Here is a 20906-nt window from a genome sequence, read left to right as displayed (position 1 = left end):
CCACCAACTCCAGTTATATACCACAGCACAGGGGAAGTGCCCTGCAGGTCCTCACCACTCCAGGGACAATCCAAAATGACCAAACGGAAGACTTCCCCTCAGAAGAATCTCCAGAAAATAATAACGGCTAATGAACTGATCAAAAAGGATTTAAATAATATAACAGAAAGTAAATTTAGAATAATAGTCATAAAATTAATAGCTGGGCTTGAAAACAGTATAGAGGACAGCAGAGAATCTCTTGCTACAGAGATCAAGGGACTAAGGAACAGTCACGAGGAGCTGAAAAGCGCTTTAAACAAAATGCAAAACAAAATGGAAACGACGACAGCTCGGATTGAAGAGGCAGAGGAGAGAATAGGTGAACTAGAAGATAAAGTTATGGAAAAAGAGGAAGCCGAGAGAAAGAGAGATAAAAAAAATCCAGGAGTATGAGGGGAAAATTAGAGAACTAAATGATACACTAAAAAGAAATAATATACGCATAATTGGTATCCCAGAGGAGGAAGAGAGAGGGAAAGGTGCTGAAAGGGTACTTGAAGAAATAATAGCTGAGAACTTCCCTGAACTGGGGAAGGAAAAAGGCATTGAAATCCAAGAGGCACAGAGAACTCCCTTCAGACGTAACTTGAATCGATCTTCTGCACGACATATCATAGTGAAACTGGCAAAACACAAGGATAAAGAGAAAATTCTGAAAGCAGCAAGGGATAAACGTGCCCTCACATATAAAGGGAGACCTATAAGACTCGTGACTGATCTCTCTTTTGAAACTTGGCAGGCCAGAAAGGATTGGCACGATATCTTCAGTGTGCTAAACAGAAAAAATATGCAGCCGAGAATCCTTTATCCAGCAAGTCTGTCATTTAGAATAGAAGGAGAGATAAAGGTCTTCCCAAACAAACAAAAACTGAAGGAATTTGTCACCACTAAACCAGCCCTACAAGAGATCCTAAGGGGGATCCTGTGAGACAAAGTACCAGAGACATCACTACAAGCATAAAACATACAGACATCACAATGACTCTAAACCCGTATCTTTCTATAATAACACTGAATGTAAATGGATTAAATGCGCCAACCAAAAGACATAGGGTATCAGAATGGATAAAAAAAACAAGACCCATCTATTTGCTGTCTACAAGAGACTCATTTTAGATCTGAGGACACCTTTAGATTGAGAGCGAGGGGATGGAGAATTATTTATCATGCTACTGGAAGCCAAAAGAAAGCTGGAGTAGCCATACTTATATCAGACAAACTAGACTTTAAATTAAAAGCTGTAACAAGAGATGAAGAAGGGCATTATATAATAATTACAGGGTCTATCCATCAGGAAGAGCTAACAATTATAAATGTCTATGCGCCGAATACCGGAGCCCCCAGATATATAAAACAATTACTCATAAACATAAGCAACCTTATTGATAAGAATGTGGTCATTGCAGGGGACTTTAACACCCCACTTACAGAAATGGATAGATAATCTAGACACACGGTCAATAAAGAAACAAGGGCCCTGAATGATACATTGGATCAGATGGACTTGACAGATATATTTAGAACTCTGCATCCCAAAGCAACAGAATATACTTTCTTCTCGAGTGCACATGGAACATTCTCCAAGATAGATCATATACTGGGTCACAAAACAGCCCTTCCTAAGTTTACAAGAATTGAAATTATACCATGCATACTTTCAGACCACAATGCTATGAAGATTGAAATCAACCACAGGAAAAAGTCTGGAAAACCTCCAAAAGCATGGAGGTTAAAGAACACCCTACTAACGAATGAGTGGGTCAACAAGGCAATTAGAGAAGAAATTTAAAAATATATGGAAACAAACGAAAATGAAAATACAACAATCCAAACGCTTTGGGACGCAGCGAAGGCAGTCCTGAGAGGAAAATACATTGCAATCCAGGCCTATCTCAAGAAACAAGAAAAATCCCAAATACAAAATCTAACAGCACACCTAAAGGAAATAGAAGCAGAACAGCAAAGGCAGCCTAAACCCAGCAGAAGAAGAGAAATAATAAAGATCAGAGCAGAAATAAACAATATAGAATCTAAAAAAACTGTAGAGCAGATCAACGAAACCAAGAGTTGGTTTTTTGAAAAAATAAAAAAATTGACAAACCTCTAGCCAGGCTTCTCAAAAAGAAAAGGGAGATGACCCAAATAGATAAAATCATGAATGAAAATGGAATTATTACAACCAATCCCTCAGAGATACAAACAAGTATCAGGGAATACTATGAAAAATTATATGCCAACAAATTGGACAACCTGGAAGAAATGGACAAATTCCTAAACACCCACACTCTTCCAAAACTCAATCAGGAGGAAATAGAAAGCTTGAACAGACCCATAACCAGCAAAGAAATTGAATCGGTTATCAAAAATCTCCCAACAAATAAGAGTCCAGGACCAGATGGCTTCCCAGGGGAGTTCTACCAGACGTTTAAAGCAGAGATAATACCTATCATTCTCAAGCTATTCCAAGAAATAGAAAGGGAAGGAAAACTTCCAGATTCATTCTATGAAGCCAGTGTTACTTTGATTCCTAAACCAGACAGAGACCCAGTAAAAAAAGAGAACTACAGGCCAATATGCCTGATGAATATGGATGCAAAAATTCTCAATAAGATACTAGCAAATCGAATTCAACGGCATATAAAAAGAATTATTCACCATGATCAAGTGGGATTCATTCCTGGGATGCAGGGCTGGTTCAACATTCGCAAATCAATCAACGTGATACATCACATTAACAAAAAAAAAGAGAAGAACCATATGATCCTGTCAATCGATGCAGAAAAGGCCTTTGACAAAATCCAGCACACTTTCTTAATAAAAACCCTTGAGAAAGTCGGGATAGAAGGAACATACTTAAAGATCATACAAGCCATTTATGAAAAGCCCACAGATAACATCATCCTCAACGGGGAAAAACTGAGAGCTTTTTCCCTGAGATCAGGAACACGACAGGGATGCCCACTCTCACCGCTGTTGTTTAACATAGTGCTGGAAGTTCTAGCATCAGCAATCAGACAACAAAAGGATATCAAAGGCATCAAAATTGGCAAAGATGAAGTCAAGCTTTCACTTTTTGCAGATGACATGATATTATACATGGAAAATCCGATAGACTCCACCAAAAGTCTGCTAGAACTGATACATGAATTCAGCAAAGTTGCAGGATACAAAATCAATGTACAGAAATCAGTTGCATTCTTATACACTAACAATGAAGCAACAGAAAGACAAATAAAGAAACTGATCCCATTCACAATTGCACCAAGAAGCATAAAATACCTAGGAATAAATCTAACCAAAGATGTAAAAGATCTGTATGCTGAAAACTATAGAAAGCTTATGAAGGTAATTGAAGAAGATATAAAGAAATGGAAAGACATTCCCTGCTCATGGATTGGAAGAATAAATATTGTCAAAATGTCAATACTACCCAAAGCTATCTACACATTCGATGCAATCCCAATCAAAATTGCACCAGCATTCTTCTTGAAACTAGAACAAGCAATCCTAAAATTCATATGGAACCACAAAAGGCCCCGAATAGCCAAAGTAATTTTGAAGAAGACCAAAGCAGGAGGCATCACAATCCCAGACTTTCGCCTCTACTACAAAGCTGTAATCATCAAGACAGCATGGTATTGGCACAAAAACAGACACATAGACCAATGGAATAGAATAGAAACCCCAGAACTAGACCCACAAACGTATGGCCAACTCATCTTTGACAAAGCAGGAAAGAACATCCAATGGAAAAAAGACAGTCTCTTTAACAAATGGTGCTGGGAGAACTGGACAGCAACATGCAGAAGGTTGAAACTAGACCACTTTCTCACACCATTCACAAAAATAAACTCAAAATGGATAAAGGACCTGAATGTGAGACAGGAAACCATCAAAACCTTAGAGGAGAAAGCAGGAAAAGACCTCTCTGACCTCAGCCGTAGCAATCTCTTACTCGGCACATCCCCAAAGGCAAGGGAATTAAAAGCAAAAGTGAATTACTGTGACCTTATGAAGATAAAAAGCTTCTGCACAGCAAAGGAAACAACCAACAAAACTAAAAGGCAACCAACGGAATGGGAAAAGATATTTGCAAATGACATATCGGACAAAGGGCTAGTATCCAAAATCTGTAAAGAGCTCACCAAACTCCACACCCAAACAACAAATAATCCAGTGAAGAAATGGGCAGAAAACATGAATAGATACTTCTCTAAAGAAGACATCCGGATGGCCAACAGGCACATGAAAAGATGTTCAACATCGCTCCTTATCAGGGAAATACAAATCAAAACCACACTCAGATATCACCTCACGCCAGTCAGAGTGGCCAAAATGAACAAATCAGGAGACTATAGATGCTGGAGAGGATGTGGAGAAACGGGAACCCTCTTGCACTGTTGGTGGGAATGCAAATTGGTGCAGCCGCTCTGGAAAGCAGTGTGGAGGTTCCTCAGAAAATTAAAAATAGACCTACCCTATGACCCAGCAATAGCACTGCTAGGAATTTACCCAAGGGATACAGGAGTACTGATGCATAGGGGCACTTGTACCCCAATGTTTATAGCAGCACTCTCAACAATAGCCAAATTGTGGAAAGAGCCAAAATGTCCATCAACTGATGAATGGATAAAGAAATTGTGGTTTATATACACAATGGAATACTACGTGGCAATGAGAAAGAATGAAATATGGCCTTTTGTAGCAACGTGGATGGAACTGGAGAGTGTGATGCTAAGTGAAATAAGCCATACAGAGAAAGACAGATACCATATGGTTTCACTCTTATGTGGATCCTGAGAAACTTAACAGAAACCCATGGGGGAGGGGAAGGAAAAAAAAAAAAAAGAGGTTAGAGTGGGAGAGAGCCAAAGCATAAGAGACTGTTAAAAACTGAGAACAAACTGAGGGTTGATGGGGGTGGGAGGGAGGGGAGGGTGGGTGATGGGTATTGAGGAGGGCACCTTTTGGGATGAGCACTGGGTGTTGTATGGAAACCAATTTGACAATAAATTTCATATATTTAAAAAAATAAATAAATAAATAAAACTCATGAAAAAAAATAAAAATAAAAAAAATAAAAAAATAAAAAATGAAAAGAAAGAAACGAATTATCAGGTAGTGAAATATTTACAAAAGGCACATACTTGAAATCCTAAAATCACATCCCTACCTAAAAATATAGTTTGTATCCTTCGAAATAAGATGAACATAATTTTTTACCATAACATCAAATTTCTGTTAAGTACAAGACTGCAGACTAATCACCACCATCATCTTCTTCAAAGAGAAAACCTTCAGCTTTGTTACCTGCAGAAGTCAATAAAGGGATCAAAATGAATGTGAAACTGCAAACTTCATATTTAGCCCATGACATGAACCAACAGTTGCAGATATTTAGATTTTTTTAAATATCTAGGAAATTTTCTCTTCCAACTCATAGATTTAGAAAGGTAAATAGGAAGTTAAACAAGTATGCATGCCAACAATACATAGAAAGAATTATATACCACAACCAAGTGGAATTTATCCCAGGTATTCGAGTCTGTTTTACTTGCAGATGACATGATACTCCATATAGAAAACCCTAAAGACTCCACCAAAAAAACTACTAGGAACTAATAAATGAATTCAGTAAAATTGCAGAACAAAAATATCAATATACAGAAATCCACTGTATTTCTATACACTAATAATGAAGTAGCAGAAAGAGAAATTAAGAAAAAAGCCCCATTTATAACTGCACCAAAAATAATAAAATATCTAGGAATAAACTTAACCAAAGAGGTGAAAAATCTGTACACTTAAAAGTATAAGACGCTGATGAAAGAAATTGAAGATGACACAAACAAACAAAAAGATAATCCATGCTCATGAGTTGGAAAAACAGATATCATTAAAAAGTCCACACTACTCAAAGCAATCTACAGATTTAATGCAACCCCTATCAGAATACCAGTAGCATTTTTCACCAAAGTAGAACAAATAATCCTAAAATTTGTATGGAACTACAAAGACCCCAAATAGCAAAAGCAACCTTGAAAAAGAAGAACAAAACTTGAGGTATCACAATCCCAAATATCAAGATATACTACAAAGCTATAGTAATCAAAACAGTATGGTACCGTCACAAAAAGAGACACATAGAAGAACAGAACAAACTATAGAGACCCCAGAAATAAACCCATGATTAAGTGACCAATTATTCTTTAATAAAGGAGGCAAGAATATGCAATGGGAAAAAGTCTCTTCAACAAATGGTGTTGGAAAAACTGGACAGCCACATGCCAAAGAATGAAACTGGACCATTTTCTTACACCACACACAAAAATAAACTCAAAATGAATTAAGGACCTAAATGTAAGATCTGAATCTATAAAAACCCTAGAAGAGAGCACAGGCAGTAATTTCTCTGACATCAGTCATGCAATATTTTTCTAAATATATCTCCTGGGACAAGGAAAGCAAAAGCAAAAATAAACTCTAAGAAGGACTACATCAAAATAAAAAGCTTCTACAAAAAAAAAAAATCAACAAAACTAAAAGGCAACCTACTGAATGGGAGAAGGTTTTTGAAAATAATATTTTTAATAATGGGTTACTATCCAAAACACGTAAAGAACTTATACAACTCAACATTAAAAAACCCACAAATAATCCAATTAAAAATGGGCAGAAGATATGAACAGACATTTTTTTAAAGAAACAACCTTGGGTGGCTCAATCGGTTGAGCGTCCAACCTCGGCTGAGGTCATGATCTCCTGGTCTGTGAGTTTGAGCCCCACGCTGGGCTCTGTGCTGACAGCTCAGAGCCTGGAGCCTGCTTTGGATTCTGTCTCCATCTGTCTCTGCCCTTCCCCTGCTCATTCTCTCTCTCTCTCTCTCTCTCTCTCTCTCTCTCTCTCTCTCTCAAAAGGATAAATAAAACGTAAAAAAGAAGAAGACATCCATATGGCCAATAGACACATGAGAAGATTCTCAAAATCACTCATCATCAGGGAAATGCAAATCAATACCACAATGAGATGTCAGAATGGCTAAATTCAAAAACACAAGAAATAACAAGTGTTGGTAAGAATGTGGAAAAAAAGGGACACTTGGGTAGACCAGTGGGAATGCAAACTGGTACAGCCACTGTGGAAAACAATATGGACGTTCTTCAAAAAATTAAAAACAGAATTACCATATGATCCAATAATTCCACTAGTGGGTATTTACCCAAGGAATATGAAAACACTAAATTCAAATAAGATATATACACCCCTATGCTTATTGTAGTATTTTTATTTACAGATATGGAAGCAATCCAAGTATCCATCAATAGATGAATGGATAAAGAAGATGTGATATATTTATATGTATACACACACACACACACACACACACACACACACACAAACACACACACACACACACACCCCACAATGGAATATTAGCCATAAAACAGAAGGAACTCTTGCCATTTGCAACAACATGGATGGATCTAGAGGGTATAATGCTAAATGATATAAGTCAGTCAGAGAAAGACAAATACTATATGATTTCACTCATATTTGGAATTTTAAAAACAAAACAGATGAACAAAGGAAAAAAGAGACAAACCAAGAAACAGATTCTTAACTATATAGAACAAACTGATGGTTACCAGAGGGGAGGTGGGTGGGTGCATGGGTGAAATAGGTGAAGAAAATTATTGTACACGTATCATGATGAGCACTGAGTAATATACAGAATTACTGCATCACTGTGTTGTATACCTGAAACTAATATAACACTGTATGTTAATTATACTGGAAATAAAATTTTAAAAATCAATTTAATGTAACCCATCACATTAACAGGATATAAATGAAAAGTCACGTGATCATACCAATAAATGCAGAAAAACATTTGACAAAATCCAATACCTATTCATGATAAAAACTCTCAGTAAACTAAGAATAGAGGGAAACTCCCCCAACTTGATGAAGAACATCTACAAAATATCTATAACTAACATCAAACTTAATGATGAGAAATTAGAAGCTTCTCACAAAGATCAGGAACAAGGGAGGGATATCCCCTCTCACCATTCTCTTTCAACATTGTACTGGGAGTTCTAGGTAATAAGAAAAGAAAGAAAGGGAAGGGAAGGAAAGGAAAGGAAAAGGTATACAGTTAGGAAGAAAGAATTAAAATGCCTTTGTTCACAGATGATCATCTACGCAGAAAATCTGAAAGAATCAGCCACAACAAAATAACCTCCTGGAACTAACAAGCAAGTGTAGCAAGGTTAGAATACAAGGTTAATATACAAAAGTCCATCTGTCTCCTGCAAAACAGCAATGAACAAGTGGAATTTGAAATTTAAAAAAATACCATTTATAATAGCACCCCAAATTACTTAGGTATAAAGCTAACAAAATATGAACAAGATCTCTATGAGGAAACTATAAAAGTCTGATGAATGTAATCAAAGAACTAAATAAATGGAGAGATAGTCTATGTTCACTGACAGGAAGACTCAATATTGTCAAGATGTCATTTCTTTCAGACTTGATCTATGGAATCACAATCAAATCAATCCCAATCAATCAAATTACAATCAAAATCCCAGCAAGTTATTTTGTGGATTATCAATAAATTGATTCTGAAGTTTATATGATGAGGTAAAACACCCAGAATAGTCATAACACTATTAAAGAAGAACAAAGCTGGAGGAATGACATTACCCAACTTTAAGATTCACTATGAAGCTATAATAATCAAGACAGCACGGTACTGGTCAAAGAACAGACAAATAGATCCATGGAACAGAATAGAGGGCCCAGAAATAGACTACCCATAAATATAGTCAACTGGTTTCTGATAAAGGAGCAAATATAAAACAGTGGGGCAAACATCATCTTTCCACCCAACTAGGCTGTAACAACTGGACATTCACATGCAAACAGATCGACTGAAACACAGACTTCATACCCTTCTCGAAAATTAACTCAAAATGGATAACAGACCTAGATATAAGGCACAAAACTATAAAACTCCTAAAAGATAACACAAGATAAAACCTGGGTGAGTTAGATATAGCAATAACTTTTCAGATACAACACCACAAGTACAATCCATGAAAAAAAATAATGGGTAAACTGGACTTCATTAAAATTAAAAACTTGTGCTCTGTGAAAGACAATGTCAAGGGACTGAGAAGATAAGCCACAGACTGGGAGAAATATTTGCAAAAGACACATCTGATAAAAGACTGTTATTCAAGATATATAAAGAACTTTTTCAACTCAACAGTAACAAAACAAACAGACTGATTTTAAAATGAGCCAGGAGTGCCTGGTAGGCTTAGTCAGTTAAGTATCCAACTCTTGATTTCAGCCCAGGTCATGATCTCATCATTTGTGAGATCTCACCCAACGTCAGGCTCTGTGCTGACAGCATGGTGCCTGCTTGGGATTCTCTCTCTCCTCTCTCTCTGCCTCTCTCTCAAAATAAATAAATAAACATTAAATTTTAAAAAATGGGTCAAAGACCTTTAACAGATCCCTCACCAAAGAAGATATACAGAAGGCAAATAAACATATGAAAATCTGTTTCACATCATATGTCATCAGGGAAAAACAAATTAAAATAACAAGATACCACTACCCACCTATTAGAATGGCCAAAATCCCAGAAAACTGGCAATACCAAATGATGGTAAGGACATGGAGAAACAGAAATTTTCACTTATTGCTAGTGGGAATGCAAAATAGTACAGTCACTTTGGAAGATAATTTGGCAGTTTCTTACAAAATAAAATATACTCTTATACCATCCATCAATCATCCTTCTTGGCATTTACCCAAAAGACATGAAAACCTTTGTCCATACAAAAACCTGCATATAGTTGCGTACAGCAGCTTTATTCATGATTACCAAAACTTGGACACAAACCATGAAGAGACATAGAGGAACCTTAAATGAATATTACTCAATGAAAGAAGCCAGTCTGAAAAGGCTACATACTATAGGATTCCAACATTTGAAATAGGCAAAACTATTCCAGAGACAGTAAAAGGATCAGTGGTGGCCAAGGGTTGGGGTTGGGAAGAGATGAACAGGCAGAACACAGAGGGGTTTTAAGGCAGTGAAACTTCTCTGTACGATATTATAGTAACAGATGTATGTGAATATACATTTGTCCAAACCCATAGAATGAATGCAGAGCACCCAGCATGAACTGTAATATGCACTCTGAACTCTGAGTGATTGTGATGGAGGTCAATGTAGCTCCAATTACAGCACATGTACCACTCTGGTGGAGGATGTTGCTAACAGGAGGCTATGCACATGTGGGGGTCGGGAGTCTTAAAAAATAGTCTAATAAATAAATATGCAAGCACGTATGACGTATGATGTGTGTGTGTGTGTGTGTGTGTGTGTGTGTGTGTGTGTAATCCTTTCATTACTTTTAATGGTAGTTGAAAGGATGAGTGAAATGGGCCAATAGACCCCCAGATAACAGCATTTCCTGTGCGCCCAGCCCCACCATGGCCTGCGTGAGACCATCTCCTGCCAGCTTAACTCAGCATGTTCCACTCAGTATTGGTTGCAAAGACAACCCTCTGTTCCTCTGAATTCTGAAAGGCTATCCACTAATATAAACGGTCTTGCTTGTCAAGGGGCCTGTAATGAATGTTTATTTCACATCTACTCTTCCTCAGCTTTTCTATAACCAGACTGACTTTGCTGCCCTCCGATTTCAGCCTTTTCATTCTCCAAGGCCAAATTTACATTGGTCGTTAATATCCTGGTTCATTCTGACCAGCTACACACATAAACCTCTTCCACCTCTCTGCATCATAAACGCACCCTACACTAACTTTATTGTCATTATTTTCTGCTGTCAGTCTCATATTGGAATAGGCGACATTGCTCTACTTTGTCATGGTGAAAAGTTTATCCTGCAAATTTTCAGTTTCTTAGGTCTTCCGTGAATGGCTGTGCTTTTCTCATGTGTGCTTCCAGGCATCTCCAGGGCTCTGCATTTTAACTTCGTACTTCTAAAAGCATCTGTACAGAGATAATATTAATGTTATTGCAACAGACAGGCAGAGCCTCATTTCTCTCTGCTTTGACTGAAAATGCCTGTTCATAGTGAAAATGTGCAGACACTGGCATTTTTGTGTGAGGTCTGAATGTGTGTGGGTCCAGCCATTGGCGGCAAGAAGAAATAAGATACAGCTGCCAGATGGTTTGGTTTAAAGAAAAAAAAAAAGGACCAGTCAAATTGACTGGTGATCCACAACCATTAATATTATTTTCCCAAAGGATCCTTTACTCTGAAGCTGGGAAAAACTCCTAAGTGCGCTCCCAGTTGCTTGGCAGAGTGGGGGATTTGAAGGTCACTTATCTCTCCAAATAACTACTTACCCAAACATGTTGTGTGTTTTCAATTCTGGATACAACTGCTGATCATATTCAATGTTTTTAAACACTTGATTTAGAATCAGAGTAAGAAGGCAGAAAGTAATAGACACTTGGATTAGATGTTAAGTTCTAGTCTCTACCGTTAATTGATGATCCTTACTGCAGCCCTAAGCCCCAGTTTACTCCCCTGTATAATGGGGATAAAAAATCTGCTCTGACTAGGTCATAGTCATAGGGTTGTTTAAACAGTTCATGATAAAAATGCACAGGAATGAACTCTATAAACTACCTAGTGCTACAGAATATAAGTTGTTGCCATACTATTAAAACAGAAGTTCCTGGGAAAACGACAACAGGAATCTATGAGTAGAATCAGCAGACTGGCTTTCTGTAGATCATCCACACTGCAACTTTCATTGTGTTATTTTTATTAGCATGATTCTCCTTACATTGTTTTCTCTATTTTTCTTATCCCCAATCAACCCTAAAGCAGAGATGTCTTACAATAATAAATCATGTTTAGGAAAAAAATCTGGTGCAAAGCATTGGTATTATAAATTTTCACCATGCACATTGGCAACAAGAATTTCAGTACAAAATAATTTATTGCCATCCCATTAGTTTATGTAATAGAGACGGTCACGCTGAGTCAACACTGCTTTTTCACTTTACACTTCCACTCAGTGTTTCCATGAGGGTCTCAGTGATCCTCAGCCTGACTAATGAAGGGGCTGCCTTCCCACCAGCCCCTGCTCCTTACCTCTGGATCTGCGGACTCTAAGCTCCTTAAGGTCAGTGACCTCTTCCCTCTGACCTCTAGCAGCCGACCAGCTCATTTTCTTCAGCGCAGTAGAATGGGGTTGAAACTTGCCACATGAGTGGGTGAGGCTGGCACATCTCTTCTCCCCTAAAGCACTGCTGGTGGAGGCAACAGAGAGAGTCACATCCCACATCTGGTCAAGACTACACTCAACAGCTCCAGATTCCTGTGCCCATTAAATGCAGTAACTTTTTTCCTAAGAAATAATCAACGAGTAAATAAATGTAATGTCATTTGCCCTGAACGATGCTGTTCTCAACGTGAGGTTTCTCTACTGCCTCTGTACTGCACATTTTGGAACAGCAGCATTCAGGAACATTTTAAAAGCCAAAACGATGGAGCGCGCCCTGGGTTGCTCAGTTAAGCGTCTAACTCTTGATTTTGGCTCAGGTCATGACCTCACGGTTTGTGAGCATAAGTCCTGCATGAGAGTCTGTGCTAATGGCTTGGAGCTTGCTTGGGGTCCTCTCTCTATCCCTTTCTCTCTGCCTCTCCCTTTCTTTCTTTCCTTTTCTTTCTTTCCTTTTCTTTCTTTCTTTCTTTCTTTCTTTCTTTCTTTCTTTCTTTCTTTCTTTCTTTCTTTTTTTCTTTCTTTCTCTCTCTCCCTCTCCCTCTCCCTCTCAAAAATAAACATTTAAAAGCTGAAAGCAAGTATCTTGCAGAGCTCTACAAATTACTACACATAGCACTACAATATTTTAAAATTTCTATTTCTAAGCTATTATTCCATCTCCAACAGAAGAAGCTCACTTTTTAACAGAAGTCTGCTATAACCACTAAGTGAGCTACAACTCTGCAATCTTTAACTGAGTCCCTCATTAGGTCCTAACAACTATGGACATATAAGCAACGATTATGACTTTTAAAAGAACCATGATATTGAGTAGCCATGAACATGAAACTATGAGGTTATAATTATAAAATAAATGAGGCTTGGAGCACATTAAGAATTTCAATTAAAAACACACAGTAAGGGATACTGCCCCAGAATTATATTTGTCTAGTTGATCTGCAGCATTCATATTATGCAGCCTAACAAAACCTGGGAATAACAGAAGAAAAATGTGCAGTACTGAAATCACAAGAATTGAAGTCAAAATAAGTAGGTTCCATTCCAACGTCTGCCATTTGCTAGTCATGCGACACAAGACAAGTTACTTTGCTTTCTTGGATCCAGTCTGTTGGTCTATATAGTATCTCCTAGGTTGTCGTGGGGTTGAAAAATGTTACGACAGAAAGCGTACATTTTTCTAAACTCTGTGTTCTCATTGTTTTTACTTTTTTCTTTAAATGTTTACTTATTTATTTTGAGAGAGACAGTGTGTGCAAGGGGGTGAGGGGCAGAGAGAAGGAGAGAATCCCATTCTGCTTTTAAAACATGGTTTGCAAGAAATGGATTAAATCAGGAAATTCACTTTTTATTTTGGTTATTTTGTTCTTTCTGAAGGCCGAGCTCTTCACACATACTTTTACTTTAATGACTTTATTCAAACAGGCATCCATTACCCCCAAACAACTAGATCTTTGCAATGCAATTACCCACCACAAGGATAAGGCATTCTCTTCAGGCAGATGCTACTTTATTGCTAAACTTTTTCAGGCACTTTATGAAAGTAACTTCAGACATGGTTTAGTTTTGAGGATAGGCTGTGACAGGAACGATAAAAAAGCAAAATTTTAAATATGATAGGATGCCTCCCTGCTCACGTATTCAGACGCTGAAAGCCCAGCCAACTTGGGCAAAGGCGAGTAGCTTTCCAAGGCAATTGCTAAGCCTTAGTATCTGGAGCAACCAGCCACCTAATGTGAAATTCTTTTCATCTTCTCTCCACACTCCTGTGAAAACCAGGAGGATTTCTGAAAGGCACAGAGATTCTCAATCATTGCAACGAGGCAGCTTTCTTCTAGTTAGAGCTCATGAGAGGAAGGACAATTTCCTGTTAAACATACACAGAAGATGACAGGGAAGGAGGCGAGCTGATGGCACGAAATACATATGCAAACCCTCCCTCGGAAGCTTGCTTTTCACTATCTTGTACAAAGTTAATGGAAACCAGGGAACTACCATTCCAGAATCGTCGCCCCTTTAATCCTTAATAACCAAATAAAAATGGGCAGCCTGTATTCAGGAGCAGCTCTAGCAAGCAGATCTCCAGGAGACAAGGCTCCCTACAGACTTTCCCTTGATCTTAAAGCTTAACTTGAAACATTTATATGCACGGAGCACCTGGCCAGGAGATGTGAGAAGGCCTTTTTTTCACCTTGGCTCTATTTCTTTCTTTAATAATGAATTCTCAGCTTTCTTTCTTTCCCTTCCTGGAAACTGATTTCATTCTAAATAATGTTTTTTGTTCTTTCTTAATAGTTTAAGAAAAGCAAGACAAACTTGAAAACCCCCCATTAACACCCATCAGGTTCCCTGCCTGCCGATCAGTATCATCTTTGCTTTAGGAAAGATGAAGCGGAAGTCAGGGTAGGTTAATTCCAATCAGGTTGAGAGGTTCTTTTGTTTGAATTCAAAGGACTCAGGTTAACCTATTATGCAATTTAGTATCAACTGGCTACACAGATCGTCTGTCTTCACACACCTCACTGGGTGAAGAGGTGATGAGCTCAGGAACCTGATGGTACTGGCTTAAATACTCAGGAATCTGAATTACGTCAGACATTTAACCCAGGAGGAAAGCTGGTCCTGAAATGGTAAGGCCATCTGGGTCACATCCTCAACAAGGATACAAGGCATTTAATAGCGAACATACACACAGAGTCAGCTATACAGCGCTTCTCCCAAACCAGGTCAAACCCAAGACAGAAACCATACAGCTACTTTGAAATAAATGTATTTAAAGAAAGGAGTAGTAGTTCGTAAGTAACCTCTCTCCACCCTTTCCTACTTCATCCTACAAAATATGTTTCAGGAGATTTACCCAAAGATACACAATACAAAAGGATACCATAAACAGTTGAAATCGGAGCAAAGGGGGAAATAGGTGAAAAAACAAATGCCAAAGAAGTTATTTCACTTCATATTACATTTAATCACATTTAATTACATATTCTATGTAAACGAGAACCATTCACTCCTGTGCAGCTGCTGGAAGGTAGAAGGTGTAAACCTGTGAATTGCAGACCCTCTTGCAGTGCCTGTCATTGCCGGGGGTCCCCACACCTCCAGCCTCACCTGCTCTGAGCTCACTCTCCACTCCTGAGTAATGCTTCTATAAAGCAAACTGGATCGGGTCTTATTCCCACTCGCAGCACGTTGACGGCTTCCTGCTGTATTTGGGGTGAGGTCAGAATTCCTCCCTGTAGCTTACACAGTTCTCATGGCCTGGCCCCTCACTGCTCTCAGCCCTGTCTCGGGGTCCCCTGCCACTCCGCCCTCCCCTCCGGCCACACCAAATCTCTGTCAGCAATTCCCATGTGCCTTCCCTGCGCAGCTTGGCCTCTCCACTGGGTGAACTTGCACTTCTTCCTCCAGTTCTGAGTTCATCTCCAGTTTACGTGCTCCTAAAACATGCCCCCACCCCTCCTCCCTCATCATGGCATCTGTCACACTTCACCATTTACTTAACAGCTTGCTTCTGCTGTCTGGTTTAACACTCTCTGACAATAGGAACCAGGTCTAGGTTGCTCTGTATTTTTTTCCCGGTATCTAGCGGAGAGTGCTTGACGTACGATTACTGTTTAACTGTATGTTGTTATTTGTTGAGTGAATAAATAATGACAACAATAACCAACATCTATTAAGCATTGACCAGGAGCCACAAAAGACGCCCAATGTTTTCCTTTAATTACCTTTGTGAGAAAAAAGAACTACTCTTCACAGTAAAGTCACGAGGCAGATTATTACCATCTTCATTGTACAGACGAGGAAACTGAGACTTCTCATGTCACCATGGGTGCTAAGCTGCCAACCTGGGCCTTTCTGATTCTCAGGTTTGAGCTCTAACCACTACCTTATACCACCTTTCTAATGATGTATGATGCTTCCTTACAGCCTAAACAAAAAAGGAACAACGCTCAGTTACAAGATTTATAGCATCTAAAAAACAAAACAAAACAAAAACAAAAAACATGCACCAACAGTTGGGGAGAATCATGGTTTTTCCTAGATTCTGAAACTTAGAATACTTTCTCCCCTGGGTCATTCTCCAGTGTCCTGATTTTGTGGATGGCAGCCTGGGAATCCCTGCCGTGAGTAAAAGAGCAGATTTTATAGAGCCTCTTCCTAGAATGTCCCTCAGTACATGCCAGGGGCACCAATAAAAGCATACAAGAGTCTGTTCTCTACCAGGGAAAATACACAGTTCTCTGATCTGGCTTAAACCAAGAGCTTAGTTAATTCCCCAAAATCAAACCTAGCAAATATTCATGTTGTTGTTTCAAGACATTTTCCCCTTGGGAAGAGAGGGGAAGCAGACAGCCGGTGGGAAAGAAAGGCAAGGACCAGGACCAGTGGCCCTCTCTGACCTGGGAGAGTAATGACCTGTGTGTGGGGAACTGGCTTTGCCAGTTGGGTCTTGCTGTGGGATCTCGGGAAAAAAAACAAACAACAAACTGGTGTCTGGGCCCAGTTTCCTTCTCTGCAACCGGGAGACCCCGGTGTTGAGAGTCCTTGCCGATCTAATGTTCCTTCGGTGGTCAGTGGCCGCTCTCCCCAGGCGGTGTCATCTTCTGTAGTTTTGTTTAGAAGTGAAAACCCTGTTCGCCATCTAAAAGCTTACATTTGTTTGGGTCTCGGTCATCAACACAGAGAAAGAACTAACCAAGCAATTCTTGCTACCCTCTGTGTGCTGCCACAGAGGTGAAAAGCCCTTGGCCACAGAAAATCACACACACACATACACACACACTACCTCCTTTTCTAATGGGTGTAACTGGCCCCTTTAGGATCCAGTGCCATTTGCACATTTGCTTTCTGAGTCGGCCAGAAGAGTTGTTTCTGAAGCCACTACGCCTTTACCAATTATTGCTGGTCTGTGCTCCCTACCTGGGAAGCATTTCTCCCTAAAACCCGATTATGGCTGTGTTGCTCCAACTTATCTGCAGCACTGTGAATGGAAATCTTAGATTTTGTGAAGAGAGAAGTCTGTAAAGGAAGCAAATTTTCCCTTTAATCACCTCATTGTAACATCTCAGCAAAATCAGTGAAATATGTTAGTCTTTTCCATTTAAAGCCATGTACCTATGCATGTGTTTTTAAAAATACACACTTCTTGTCTTGTAGACATTTGCAGTTATTTTCCAACTTTTAAATTACCCTCATAAAATGGCTCTGCAGTGAGCAAACAGTGGAAAGTCTTTGAACAAAACAGACTCCCTCTTCCCAAGAAGACATGACAAAAACTATTATACAGAAAAAAAATCTGAAAACTCCAGGATAAGAGAGGCTGGAATCTTCAGACTATTTACAACCCACTTGTTTGTTTTTAAGGGATTTGTTAAGTAAATGAGTCTCATTCTATCAACTGGGAGTGAACAAAGCCGCCCACTTACAGGACATGCAATTTTCTTCTTCCTGCTAGGCAACCACAACACTTAGAATTATTCAACAGTAGGTTTATACTATATTTCTACGTATGATTTTCAGTATATTATTCTGAATTTCTTTTAACTCAACATTTACTAGTTATTTAACATCATCTTGATTTCAGTCCAATCCTCCATAAATAAAGGAAATGGTAAAAAGTTCAAAACAATTCGGAAGAAAAAACTGAGCTAGTTGAGAAGTAAGTTCAAACTTCAAAAGCAAAATGACAAACACAAAAAACAAAGGAATTTGGTATGTTTGCCTTGGCAAAAAAAAAGGGGGGGTGTTCTCTATTTTTTTAGTAAGAAAAAAAAATAATCACTTAAATTTGTGAAGGGAAATTTAGGTTAGACTTCTAAAGAACACAATCTTCTCGTGTAAAAGGCAGTATGTGTACTGTCTCTAGGGGAATTGAAACTCAGTAGATCCTCATCTTGGGGAGGGAGGAGGCAGACCTCTGAAACAAAGCTGCATCTCCAAGAAGCATCGTGGAATGCAGTTAATGATTTCTGAAAGTCAGTTCCTTCCAGCCCTAAGGACTGGCAACTCACCCGCCATTTAGTAAACAGCCCTTACTTAGTGGAGGGTGGCCTAGTGCCTTAAAAGAATAAGCACATCTCTCATGGTCCCTGCTCATCTGTACATACAGACCTCAAAAACCTTTGGTGCTGAATTAATGCCAAGGGTCTCACTTAATGCCACTTAAGTGGCACAGCCCATCTTCCATTAGTGGCAGGTAAGGAGAGGCCCCATTTCTTTTTTAGCAACCAGGTTTACAAGCAAAAAGAAAAATTGCCCATGCTCATCCCAAACTTTTCGAAAGCTTGTCAAAATAAGGGACAGTGGAAGCACACAACATAACAAAATGCAAACAGCAAACCTAGTCCTTCGAAAAAACTCCTCAGCATTCCCTACGTGGTTCAATCACGCTGCTCATTAAACAAGTCATTTTAATACTCACTGTCAGCCCAATCTTCCAGGTGCCAGGATTTCCTTTTGAAGACAGAAGGTACGCTATGGGCCAGCTTTGCAGAAAGGTAAACATATGGAAACCAGAACAGGCTTTTCTGGTGCTTAAGATCTGGCACCTTCTAAATTTAGAGGCCTCCCCCTCTCTTTTTCTGGTTTAAAATATTTTTAAAATTTATTTTATTTTAATTTTTCAGTTTGCACAGAAACAAGGCGCTGCGAAACACACCTCAAGTGTCTTTTAAAAATTAAAACAGGATTGATTTGTAGTGTCAGTGATTCCTGCTAATCAAAATCACTGACAATTTTTCAGGAGGGAAGAGGTACGGTTTAACTCTCTCACTAGAGAGCACTGCTTCCTTTTTCTGTTTTGATCTAAATCTGAATATTTTCCTACAGATAATTCTCTTGCATTTTTTAAGGGAGAGGAACAGGGAATAAAACTCTCAGAAAATAAATGTTTATTTGGACACACAGATTCCTCTGGCTGGGCCTAGAGACACAGCGGCCCTCCAGGTCCCTCTGCTGGCCCGGCTAAGGGGGCGCTTCTTTCCTAAGTGCAGGTTCAAAGTCTCCAGCATCTAAGTTAAAACTTTCACAGTAGAATGTTCTGTTTACTCCGTTCCTGCTGCCAAGGACCAGCACTGGGATGCAGGAAGTGGTGAGTGTGGATACCACTTATGACAAGAAAAACAAGCATCTGTCCAAATGAGGATTCCTCTAAGTTGTGTAGCTGACTCTGAAACCAATGTGTATTTCAATTCATGTGCCATTTTCTGTGTTTTTTTTTTCCCTTTGCCATTGTGTTTAAAAAATTAGAAGTGAGGGGCGCCTGGGTGGCTCAGTCAGTCAAGATCTGACTCTTGATCTCAGTTCAGGTCATAATCTTACGATTTGTGAGACTGAGCCCTGTGTCGGGGTCTGCACAGATTATGCAGAGCCTGCTTGGGAGTCTTTCTCTCCCATTCTCCCTGCCCTTCCCCTGCTCTCTGTCTCTCTGTCAAAATAAATAGACATAAAAAAAAAAAAATAGAAGTGACATCCAACATATAGGAATCTTTTTGTCTTTAAATTCAAGGATTTATCAAAGAAGCAGAGAAACAGAAAAAGAGGATTTAACAAAGGAATAAGTTTCCCAGAATCTTCTGTGAACAGCAGATTTAATGCTTTTAAACTGGAGAATCATGTTATGGAAACCTGGTATTCTTCTTTGAAAACAAAATTGTTCTCTATTAGTTTTAAAAGGTATCTTCACTTTAATTTTAAACTGTTTTAATGTTTTATTTATTTTTGAAAGACACAGAGAGAGTGAGAGGAGGAAAGGGGCAAAGAGACAGGGAGACACAGAATCCAAAGCAGGCTCCAGGCTCCAAGCTGTCAGCACAGAGCCCAATGCGGGGCTCAAACCCAAGAGATCATGACCTGAGCCGAAATGGATGCTTAACCAACTGAGCCACGCAGATGCCCCTGCACTTTATGAGGACCTTTATATAAACCCATGAATTAACACCAGAAAAGGGAGGTGTTCTTTTCTAATGCTGATCGATATTTTTAACTACAAAAAAGAAACGATGATATTGGATAAAGGAAAAAATTCAAACAGGTCCAGACAAATAATATATAAACTGTGATTACTTGGTCTCAAGCTATCACATTAAACCAGAAATTAAATAAAGATCAGAGCAAGTAATGACAGAGAGAGACTGAGATAGAGACACACAGAGACAGAGAAACAGAAGAGAAGAGAAGAAAATGAGAAAAGACAAAGAAAACAAGTATTCCATATAGCTGATGGGACCCCCAAATTTTTCAAAAGTGTCAATTCATAATTTTTAAAGATATACATCTCAATACTTAATGTGACAATAGAGGGACATCATTCTGGAATGTCTGACATTGTTCCTATACAAATCCACCACTCCCCAGTTTGAGAATCTTCCACTATGAGAAGCACATAGGAGAGGCAATACCATTAGCAAGCTGTCTTTCACATCAAATCAATTCCAGCCCATACGCAGATCTGATAACCTTTATTTAGGACATATAGGGTGAATAAATATTTCAGTTACTAGAGCTCTACTGTTATTATAGTGATTTCAACTTTTTCATAATTGAGATGCTTGAGTATTTTTAATTAAGGCTTT

The 20906-nt window shown here is 38.8% G+C and overlaps 1 protein-coding gene across 7 annotated transcripts in view; it reads right to left on the bottom strand.

Annotated features, from left to right (window-relative positions):
* The window catches only part of TTC29 (tetratricopeptide repeat domain 29), a 668675-nt gene that overhangs the window by 405399 nt on the left and 242370 nt on the right, over positions 1–20906 (bottom strand). For 6 of the 7 annotated variants that reach the window (XM_058721230.1, XM_058721227.1, XM_058721229.1 and 3 more), the window contains exon 2: positions 12201–12355. The gene's annotated coding sequence lies outside the window, so the exon portion shown is untranslated. Of the gene's footprint in view, positions 1–12200; positions 12359–20906 lie in introns of all 7 variants that reach the window. The other variant, XM_058721224.1, reaches the window with a different exon arrangement.

Source organism: Neofelis nebulosa, chromosome 3 (assembly GCF_028018385.1).
Source record: "Neofelis nebulosa isolate mNeoNeb1 chromosome 3, mNeoNeb1.pri, whole genome shotgun sequence".
NCBI classification, from domain to species: Eukaryota; Metazoa; Chordata; class Mammalia; order Carnivora; family Felidae; genus Neofelis; species Neofelis nebulosa.
Note: the sequence above shows the minus strand (reverse complement) of the source record. Positions and strands in the feature narration are given on the sequence as shown.